The 11,014-nt window shown below is 36.8% G+C and overlaps 1 long non-coding RNA gene across 1 annotated transcript; it reads left to right on the top strand.

The window, feature by feature from the left end:
* The first annotated feature begins 9,374 nt into the window (after nucleotides 1-9,374).
* Nucleotides 9,375-10,707, top strand: LOC110678688. The gene is made up of 3 exons (XR_002501842.1): nucleotides 9,375-10,338; nucleotides 10,406-10,494; nucleotides 10,571-10,707. It is a non-coding gene; the product is annotated as an uncharacterized LOC110678688 (long non-coding RNA).
* The last annotated feature ends 307 nt before the right edge of the window (nucleotides 10,708-11,014 follow it).

Genomic DNA, 11,014 nt, shown 5'->3' with positions numbered 1-11,014 from the left:
ATGTCGCTCTCTTTTTTGCTATTGATTTCCATAAAAAGTTTCATATCGTCAGCATAAATAAGAATTTTAACATGTTTTATCACATATGAAATATCATTAACAAACAATATGAATAACAATGGGCCTAAATGTGAACCTTGGGGAACTCCTGATGTAACATGAACAGGTTTGGATAGTTTTCCCTCAAATCTTACTATTTGTTGGCGATCTGTTAAATACGATGCTCGAAGATTTGCAATTGATTCGCACCACCAATACACCGGCGGCCTGCTCTCTCTAGGAGGGGCTTTTCTCGGCATGGAAGCATCACACGCTCGTGATATCACAGCAACTAGCTCTTCACCGTTTAGGTCCAGAGTGTTCCGTTCGCGCCTCAGGGCTTCAGTGAATACTTCGCCGTCGAAGCGCGCTGTCTTCCATCCTCGGGCTTGGGTCGAGTTACATCGCGCTGCCTTCCGCCCGCGAGTTCTTCTGGATATAATGATAAACAAACGTGATTGAACTTAGATTCTCCGTTTTAAACCTCTTTTTCTGTGTGACACTTTTTTCCGCCAAAAATATTATTCCAGGTTGTTAAATATGTGAAGTTTTTTATGTAACATTTTCAGTGCTGATTGGATTGATTTAAGTTTCGGAATAACCGTGATTAATATACGCGTAGTAAGTTTTATTAGATAGTATTAAAATTCCTTTTTAATCCTTTTACTGAAACTGTTATAAAATTAAACATTTCTTCATATTTTTGAGATCTCCATGCAAAGTATCATAAACATCAATCCACGATCAATCTTTCGCAATTCGATTATCTCTAAATATTTGCATTTTTCCAATGTCCATTCAACAACAAAGTGTGAACTTGTCAAAAATTCTGTTTGTGTTTTTTCTTCTCGTTGCTAATAAAAGTTTATGAATATGTTTCATTAGTTTGAAAAGCAAACAAAGAAGGCTTTGTTAACATCGCACTACTATAGACCTATGCACGAGTTCACTATTTGACGTTTGAGCGGTGGCGTGTTATTTACGTGACCATTGCCCCTAACGCGGGTAGATCACCTTTTCGAGGTGCGTTACGGGGTAAGATCTACCATATTGTACTCTTGTTGTATCTGTTCTTGTGAATACTTATAAGTTAGGGTCGGAAGAGTATAAGAGAGTAACAAGATACTAAGACTCACCTATTTGTCCTAGATAATGAGGAGGTCGAAGTGAAAAAAAAAGGCTGGATGGTTTCAGCTCATGAGACAATATCTTTCCGAGTTCAAGAGTTTATCTTTCGATATCTAGGAGGGAAACGATTCTGAATCAGTGGAGTAGCAGACCTCTTAACTTCTAAAATAAGCTTTTCGTTTCAAGGAATCTAATTGAACCTTATAAGTAGAAGCAATAATTTGATACGCTAGAGTACCGATGCATGGTCAAAATCAGTATCATTCAACCAGCTTAGTGGCCGAACCTGATTAAGGGGCGCGCTTTTGTGAGTTGGTGACAAACTGTTTTCTCCAATAGGTATAAATAGCGGTATCTTTTTCTAAAGAGACTCTATACAAAATGGTAAAGAATGATATTTCCATAAAAAACGACCACTTCATTATTTCTCAATAGTAATGGAGTAGAACGACATGCACTAAACAAAGGACATGGATATACCACAAAAGATCAAAGTAAACTGGTCGCAGTGGTTCATCCCGAACAGAAAAAAAAACGTGACCATGGCAACGAGTGAATTCGGCACCGCTCAAACGTCAAATTAGTGAACTCGTGCATTGGTCCATGAACCGATGCACGAGTTCACTAATTTGACATTTGAGCGGTGCCGAATTCACTGGTTTCCATGGTCACATAAATAACACGGCACCGCTAAAACGTCAACGGGTGAACTTGTGCACTGGTCCATTAGGGTTTCTAAGTCTTCTCTTTTCAGCAGCAAGAATGAATTCAACATTTTGTTTGCTGTTTACATAGGAAATTGTTTCCGTCCAGCATGAGCATGAACATGAGCATAGATGACCGTACAATTCTTAGTTGCTACTCCGTGATTGACCAAAACAATCGAAGTTGCACAGGGAATCATTAAATGGGGCTTGGGATTAGCATACCATTCTTCAATGTGTACAAGTCGAGAGCTCAAATTTTAAAAGTCAATAACAGCGCTGGCTACGTCCTTACGGTCATCGGCAATCGACGCGATCAATAGATCAAAACTACTAAATAATCGCAGCACTTTTTTACTACGACGCGAACGACGTGCGACATGTTAGATCCTGCCCTCATCGCCCGCCCCCGCAGGAGCAAGCGTCAAGGTCAAAGGATCAAACACTACTACCATAGGAAATTGTTTCCGTCTAAAAAAACAAAAACTTTTTTGCTGGAAAACATGGTTAAGAGACGGTTAAGGATGAATAAAATGTTCCGTTGCGGCTGGAGTTGAGCACTGCAATATGCATAAAAAGCTATATGTTACTAATTGTGGAAGTCCTTGTAGAAGTCGAATAGCAGACTATGTTCCAGTAGATACGAAAGACCAGATATATGAAGATTGTTTATGAGTTACAAAACAATATTTCAAGAGGAAAAGAGTTGTTGGACTAACGTAATTGTGAAGCGAATACAAATGCCAACACTGCACAAAATTAGACTGAGATTCATACCTGAACATTTTTAAACATCAACTTTTTTCACATTTCTAGTCTCAATCAGTGCCAATAACTCAACTCACCGTAATAGTTTAAATCATGGGGCATTTGAAAAAATATTTAAAAAAAAAAAAAAAAAATGGTTGCACTAGGCCCTCAATGGATTATTTTGGTTTTAGCAGCAAATGAAAGACGACAGTTTTGACTTTCATCAGTCCAAATTTGATAAATGCTGTTTATTTGTAATGAAGTTGTTTAAAAATGACACAGTGTGGCAAATTCTGCTATCAGATCCAAAAGTGATTGGATTTTGGATAGCGATCGATGTCGATTCGTTTTGAATCGTTGGCGATCGCTATCGTTGGGCATTGATCTGCAAAGAAATTATAACCTTTGTTGGTTGGGTATACTCTATGGCTTATGGGGTGAACATACTCCTCGTCACCGAGGAGTTAGCTTTCTGCTTAACCCCAGGCACACGCTATTATGTCTGGGGAACCTTGAGTGTTATGATTCACAAGGGTGTCCCTGAGAGATCGATGGCCTTATTGAAGCACATTGCTTTTGGTACAGCATTGCTTTTATTCGACAAATTTCAAGATCTGTCAGACTATAAAACACTTACTTTAAATTTAAAATGTATCAAAGCATTACTGCACCAATGTTTCTTTTCATATTACTTGAATGCTTTATCAATGTTCTTGCATCAGTTCAACTGTATATGTGTCCATTTCCACTTTTGAACTTGTCTTATAATAGGCTTAGGGCAATGCATCTGCGTTATATTAGCAGTGATGTAATGCTCTATGCTTACTTGTGGTATAGAGTAAAGTGGGGCAAAAGTTCGAGTGGGGCAAGAGTTTCTTTTCAAGATTTCTAGCTCAATTCAAAACAAAACTTAAAAATGTCATGATGGTGCGAATGCTATTCAAGTAAGAGGCTTTCACTCTAAATATCATAACAATCGGTTGAGATTTGGAAAAGTTATAACTATTTGTTGTTTTTCGACGTGAATATTGTAACTTGTGGTCAAACTTTCGTTGCATGGAACCAAATAAAGAAAAAAACTTTTTCAATATTTTATGTAAGGGCTTTTCTGGGCATATCATGAGGATGCTTTAAGGTTTGCTTAAATGCTTGTAAACAATTTTTAGCCCATAGTGGGGCAAAAGTTCGACCCATGTATAAACTCACGGAAAAATTTTGTAATTGCCTAAAATCCACATATTATCTTCAAATATAGCGAAATTTGTCTGAACGTGCGAAAAATGTCACTAAAATTTCACATTTTCACTTAGTTTTGCGAAAAACTACTATTTCAGGGTATATTACAATTAACCCTGTTTGGGCAATTTTTTGGTGAAAATTTAGTTTGTATTTTTCGGTAAACATAAGTTTACGGCTATTTTAAGGTATACCTGTCATAAAAGTATCAATATTTTGTATTTTAACCAGCGAACTTTTGCCCCTCAATAGATTCGAACTCTTGACCCACCGATGGGGCAAAAGTTCGTTTAAGACAATCAATTTTGAAACTGTTATAACTAAAAATTTGTAGATATTTTGACACAAGTTTGTACAGCAAAATTATATCCAATATGTTGAATTTTCACTGTATGGTATTTATTTTGTTTCTACTGCTATTGTTTTTCTGGAAACATTGATTACACAGCGTAACAAAAATGACAATTTTGCGTGTCGCAAGGATCAAATTATGTGTCTCTAGTAGATTTGGGGTTGCTGAATCTGGTGCCATTCTCAGAAATGTTCCAGCACGTCACAATTCTTAGCTACAGGTCACCAAAGTTGTATAAAACACTGGTTTTATTAATGTTTACATGAAATTTAAAGTACAATTTATCATACTTTTTTGTAATCTAATCCACCAAACATGCAAAATAGAACTTGAACTTTCATTTCAGACATAATTTGATTGAAATTGCGCGATTAAATTTCGATTAAACCGATTTTTTCAACATGCTTGCAGTCTCCATACAAAATTATTCGTTTCTTCTATATGGCAAAATACAACAATTCTCTAAACCATCAAAAAATAACTTTTCCGTATCGAAAGTAATACAAACTTTAATTATAAGTATTGTTATACACATAAAGTTTGAATTCTGTGGCAAATTAAGCCAATATATTACCTTACAAGCTGGCAAACTTGCATGCAAGTTGGCTGAAATCGTCATTTTTTGCATTTTCAACAGTCAATATCTCAAAAACTAGACGTGCTATGACATTTCTGAAAACGGCAATGGATTCAGCAACCCTTAATTAAGTGAATAGCGGTATTTTGGTGCTGGAGACAAAAACGTGTTCCGCAGTGTTATATTACTAAGGTCGAACTTTTGCCCCACCTTACTCTATAACAATTTCGCATTTTTTCCATCTCGAAAGAATAATTTCATATTTTGAAGTCATGCTGTTCTAACTAATACTAGTTTTAGTTTTGGATTGAAGTCATATTCAGTGCCTCGAATAAATTATTTCGACACACCTTGTACCAACTATCGCTACTAATCTTTACCATCCTTACACCTTGTGCTACAGATAGCGCCGACGTTTTCTTGCCACCCTCAGCGTATTTGCTTGGACTGTGACGAGGAAATTCTTAGATTTTTCTTCTCGTTTCACCCAAAAGCTCTTGTGTTTATCATTTTCATGTCAAGGAGGGTACAGTTACAGAGACGAAGTGATATCGCACATCTCGTAGCATTTTTTCGACTTCCTTGTCACCTTCAAGATTTCTTCTTACACCAAGCATCTAAATGAGAAAACTCCTAACGACGAACTTTCATCATTACCACTACCACGTGAAAAGGGACACTGAATGCCAGGATAAAAGTCATAATAGATCCAACATTATGTGTGAAATAGGGTTAAGTGTCGGTTTCATTATTTTTTTTCTCTGGCTTGAGGAAACCTTTTTTCTGTCACTTCCTTATCATCGTGTTTTCCTTGGGTATTGTGAAGGGGTAGCAAAAGCAAACCAACCAGTCACGTCAACTACAACCGGCAACCCGTTCCCGCCGCAGTAGGACGAGGATAGAATCTATAAATCAAAAAAATGGTAGACCGCATTAAGATGTGTCAATCAACAGGGGCTGAAAAATTTGCGCTTTAATAAGGCCGTGGTTGTTTGTTTGTCCGAAAACGTTGTAATTTGCTGAAAAAGGTTAGAGTACCACGTGGGCCACAAGACAGGGCTCCAACCGCATTGTCAACATCTTACTGTAGATATATTGTTACCTGTAATTCATTACAAACACCGTTAGATGACAGTGTTATGTTTTGCATATTTCATTACAATTCACGTTTTAATGACGCGCCTATTATGAAATTTTGATATGAAAACTTATATCACAGGACAACACATAAAATGCACCGTCAAATGGACTAAAAGGCAGCCCTTTTAAATAAAGTTAAACATACATATTTACCGTGCTACTAGAGCACTACTCTGCGAAGCAGGCTCCGATTCAGTAGGCATATAACGGTAGTGTTACTTTAACCCGGATGCCAATTCCTTAAATATACCGTTTCTCCTAATAGCCCAATTCCCTGGAAAGTTTTTAACACTTATAATTGTCATAACTTTTTGCACTTCAAGGTGGTGAATGAACCGATAATCGGATATATACCACTATTTACTTTGCGGTTCTTTTGTATTCCACCGTTTTCAGCATTTTTGACCAGATGTGTTTAGTCGACTGACATTCGGGGAAATGACATTCGGGAAAACGGCACTCGGGTCTTTGAGGATTGTGCTACTTTTCATCGAATGTCGGTTCCCTAAATGTTATTTCCAGGAATGTCAGTTTCCCGGCTACCAGTTCCCCAAATAACCAACCTCGAATAACCAATTTCCTCGAAAAGCGCTTATGGCCAGTGTGATTCCCTATATGGCCATACGGGAAATTTCGATAACTTTCACATATTAAAACTTTTTGAATGTTTAAACATAAAGATATATCTTGAATCTTACTACTACAACACAAAAAATCTTTCAATATGTTAAAACAGTCAAGTAATCCCGTATGGCGAAATAGGGAACCACTTTGTCCATAACTGGTACACCTACCCTAATTGTTGAAATTTTATACATTGCAAGGTGCAGAACGAATTAGTCAATGGCCATCTGATATGCATTAGTATGCATTAGTATGCATGACACGGTTATATGAAAAATTTTAATTCTTGCTCCAGCCCACTAATAGATTGCATTTGGGTTCCATAACAACTGTGCAAAATTTCAGCTCGAACGGTGAAAAATTATTTTAGCGCCAGCCGTTCAAAGTTTGTATGAGATTTACTATATGAATATGATGTCCTCTATAAATATTCTGAACACAGATCTGGATAGATATTTTAACGATGATTAACATTGTCGAAACCCACAAAGCAACTCAATGCTTGTGAAAAAAGTTATTAAGCATAGACTATTCGGAAATTTTGTTATATGGTTATTCCTTCACTTGTTAGGTTTTCATTAAATAGCTTTTTTCACAAGTGTCGGACTGTTGCACAGTCTTGGGCAATATTCTTCATCGTAAAAATGGTTGTCAAGGTCTGTGACGGCTGACGCTAAAGTATAGTTTCACCGATCGAGCTGGAATTTGGCGCAGTTGATATGGGACCTAAATGTAATTCAAAAAGTGGATCGAAGCGAGAATTCAAATTTTGTCCCTTCTGTTTGTTATTGGCCTTGTTGTTTGCATTCTTTTAAAGAGAGAAAGAAGAAGGAAGATTCTTACATAGAGCTCTATACGATATGCATACATTAAAAACTAAACATAAAAATATTGTAGAATACACTGCGGAACACGTTTTTGTCTCAAGCACCAAAATACTGCTATACACTTAATTAAGGGCTGCTTAATCCAATTGCCGTTTTCAATAATATCATAGCACGTCTAGTTTTTGAGATATTGTAAGTTGAAAATGCCAAAATTGACTATTTTAGCCAACTTGCATGCAAGTTTGCTAGCTTGTAAAGCAATTTATATGCTTAATTTGTCACAGAATTCAAACTTTATGTGTATAACAATACTTATCAACAAAGTTTACAATACTTTCGATGTGGAAAAGTTATTTTTTTATGGTTTAAAAAAGTATTGTATTTTTTCATATAAGAGAAACGAAGAATTTTGTATGGCGACAGCAAGCATGTTGAAAAAATTGGTTTAATCTAAATATAATTGGGCAATTTCAACTAAATTACATCTAAAATGAAGGAAATAGGACTCAACTATTATGCTGGATAAGATAAGATCATAAAAAAGTTTGATAAATTATACCTTAGAATTTTTGTGAACATCCATAAAACCAGTGTTTTATGCAACTTTTGCGACCTGTAGCTAAAAATTGTGACGTGCTGGAACATTTCTGAGAATGGCATCAGATTCAGCAACCCCAAATCTACTAGAGACACATAATTCGATCCTTGAGACACGCAAACTCGTCATTTTTGTTGCGCTGTGATGTTTCAATATCACAGAAAAATGTATGATTTCAAATCAAAACTATTTATGATATCCCTTTATTCATTGTCTGTGTAACAATGTTATGCAATATTAGTATAATTATTATGTAGAATTGTATTGAAATCTTGCAACCTCTGGTTGGATGCAGTTTCTTGAACTTTACATCATTAACGTATCAATATATTCTAAGTAGTTTTTAACTTTTTATTTAGAATGAAAATGTCAATTAATGAAGAGTAATAAAGCTATCCATGAAGACTTTCTACGATAGAAGTGACAATAGTATGCATGCAACCGAAACAGAAGAATAAACGAAACATGCACGTGTTACCAAAGCTTAACATTTTCCTTTGAAATCGAATAGGAGTGACGCGAAACGTTAAAAGCTCATTATAAACAATAAAACCAGCTGATCGCAGACGCTTATATGACGACACGACAACTTCAGAGCTAAGTGTCTTGGAATATACACTAGAAAAACGCTGACTAGAAAAACGTGACCAAAAGATGACTGAATAAGATAATAAGCAAACGGGATGGATTCGACTGGCTACGTTTTCTACTATAACTAGTTTTTCGGCTTCACAGTCATTAAAACGATTGCGTTGATTACACCGATCCCTCCATACAACAGCTAAGAGAGAAGACAGCACTGATGGACAGTTGTGCTGAAGCTTTCAATCCGTACGCACGCGTTCGCATTGTGATCTATACATTCTGTTTGACATGGTTACTGTGCATTAGTAATCATGTCAATTACGTCCCGCGAAAACACGCTCAAAATCTAATTGAAAAATTTCGATAAACGTCCTAACTTCGAGGATGTTCATAAGTTCATCTTTCGGACTCTGGGACTTCGACCGCAAGAGGTTCAACGCCTACAAATGAACCATGCCCAGTGTTGTGTGCACGTGAAATGCAGTGACCTTCATACTGCTCTAACTGTGGTTGAGCAGCACAACAACCGACACGAATTGGTGGTTGCTAACAAGCGTTATCAAGTTCAGCTGATGATGGCTGATGAACGAGTCGAGGTCAAAGTACACGATCTCTCAGAAAACGTAACTGACGCCGATATTGCGTCCTACTTACAACAGTATGGGGATGTGTTCAGCATCAAAGAAGCAGTTTGGGGCAAAAATTATGCCGGAAAAGGTATCCCATCTGGCATACGAGTGGTGCAAATGAAACTCAAAAAGCACATTAAATCGTATGTGACTATAAAGACTGAACAAACACTCATTAGCTACAATTCGCAGCCGGCTTCATGTCGGTATTGTACGCTACCGCTGCACACAGGCAGATCATGCACCGACAACAAAAAACTGCTATCGAAAACAACAACCAGCAATTCTACTGGACAAACCACCACTTCTTCTATTTCCACTTCTGCCTCTGAAAACAAACTCAACCAGCAACAAGAGCTTCAGCAACAACCGCATGGCAAACGAAGTTTGAACCACATCGACATCACTGCTGAGGAGAGATCGCCACCACCAAAAAGAAAGGACGATAAAATCGTTTTGGCGGCTGAACCACAGACCACGCAGAACGAATTCTCTACCGATGATGATGACGGCAACGTGATGGAGACGAACGAGTCAGATGAAGAAGAACCCGCATGCGATGACACGGACCGTTGGATAAATTGGTTAATAAACAAGCATAAGAAAAGAAATAGTAAAGCTGAATTAAATTGTAAAAATGAAATAGAAAAATAAATACGTTCGACCCGAATGACTCAAATCGAGTTAAAGGGTCGTTAATAAACTAAAAAAAAAAAAGCACTGATGGACCATACCATATCTCATCAGCACTGGTTCGATATAAACAATCCGAAGATCGTCGATTGTACATACAATACGCAATCCCTTCCAACACTAGAGATGTGCCAGATACGTGGTACAGCACACACGGTTAACCGCCGCACCGATACAGTTGGCCTTAGTGTGGCATACAGCTACCTTTTATCGTGTGTACAAAATTTAAAAACAGAGAGATCCTCCCGACCCCAAACTGACTCCGAGAGAAGAATATCTCTTGAAATTGAATAGATTATACACCCATAAGCTACATATACACCCATACTAACCTATAATTCAGATAGTGAGCCATACTCAAACCCGGTGTAACTAGTGCGAAACCTCTAGATTAGTATTTTGAATAACCCTAATCCAAATCCTCCAGACCGTTGGAAAAGCCAAACACAATTAGATGTAAGTCCAGAAAGCTATGTAGCACACAAAATGTTAAGTGATGTAACTATTTTCAACTCCCATATAGCGATGCCCGTTGTGGAGAAGAAGCAACCCTTTCAATACCGACTTTTTCACTTTTTGCAAAATTATGCTGATTTGTTGATTTAATATCGAGTAAGTTTTTTTAAAGTTTTTATTTTGTCTGAAAATATGTCCTTATGAGAAAATTTAATAAAATAAATAATTTTAGGCCCTGAAGAAGGTCCACTCCCGGACCGAAACGTAGGCGAAGATAACAAAGTAATCAACGCAATCGTTTTAATGACTGTGAAGCCGAAAAACTAGTTATAGTAGAAATAAGATAATAAGGATTCTTAAGAGAATTTAACAAAGCATATCTCAAACGAACTTTATAAATATTTCTGTGGGAATTCCTCGTGACGTTACAACAACTATAAGTATATGAATTGATTTTTTTTCTGAAATTTTATCAGAATGTCATTAAGATATTTGATGAATGTTTCGTCCAGCTATTGATTCGGATTCGAGTTCATTAAGTATTTCCCTCAAAAATTTGTATGGATTTTTTTTCCGGAATTTGGTTTGAGATACCTTTAAGAATTCAAGCATGCCTTCAGAATTCAAATCAAGGATTTTATCAAAAATTCATACCATTTTCTGTTCACTGAATATT

This window comes from Aedes aegypti, chromosome 3, assembly GCF_002204515.2.
Source record: "Aedes aegypti strain LVP_AGWG chromosome 3, AaegL5.0 Primary Assembly, whole genome shotgun sequence".
NCBI classification, from domain to species: Eukaryota; Metazoa; Arthropoda; class Insecta; order Diptera; family Culicidae; genus Aedes; species Aedes aegypti.
The sequence above is the reverse complement of the archived record's forward strand: the minus strand, read 5'-3'. Positions and strand labels throughout refer to the sequence as shown.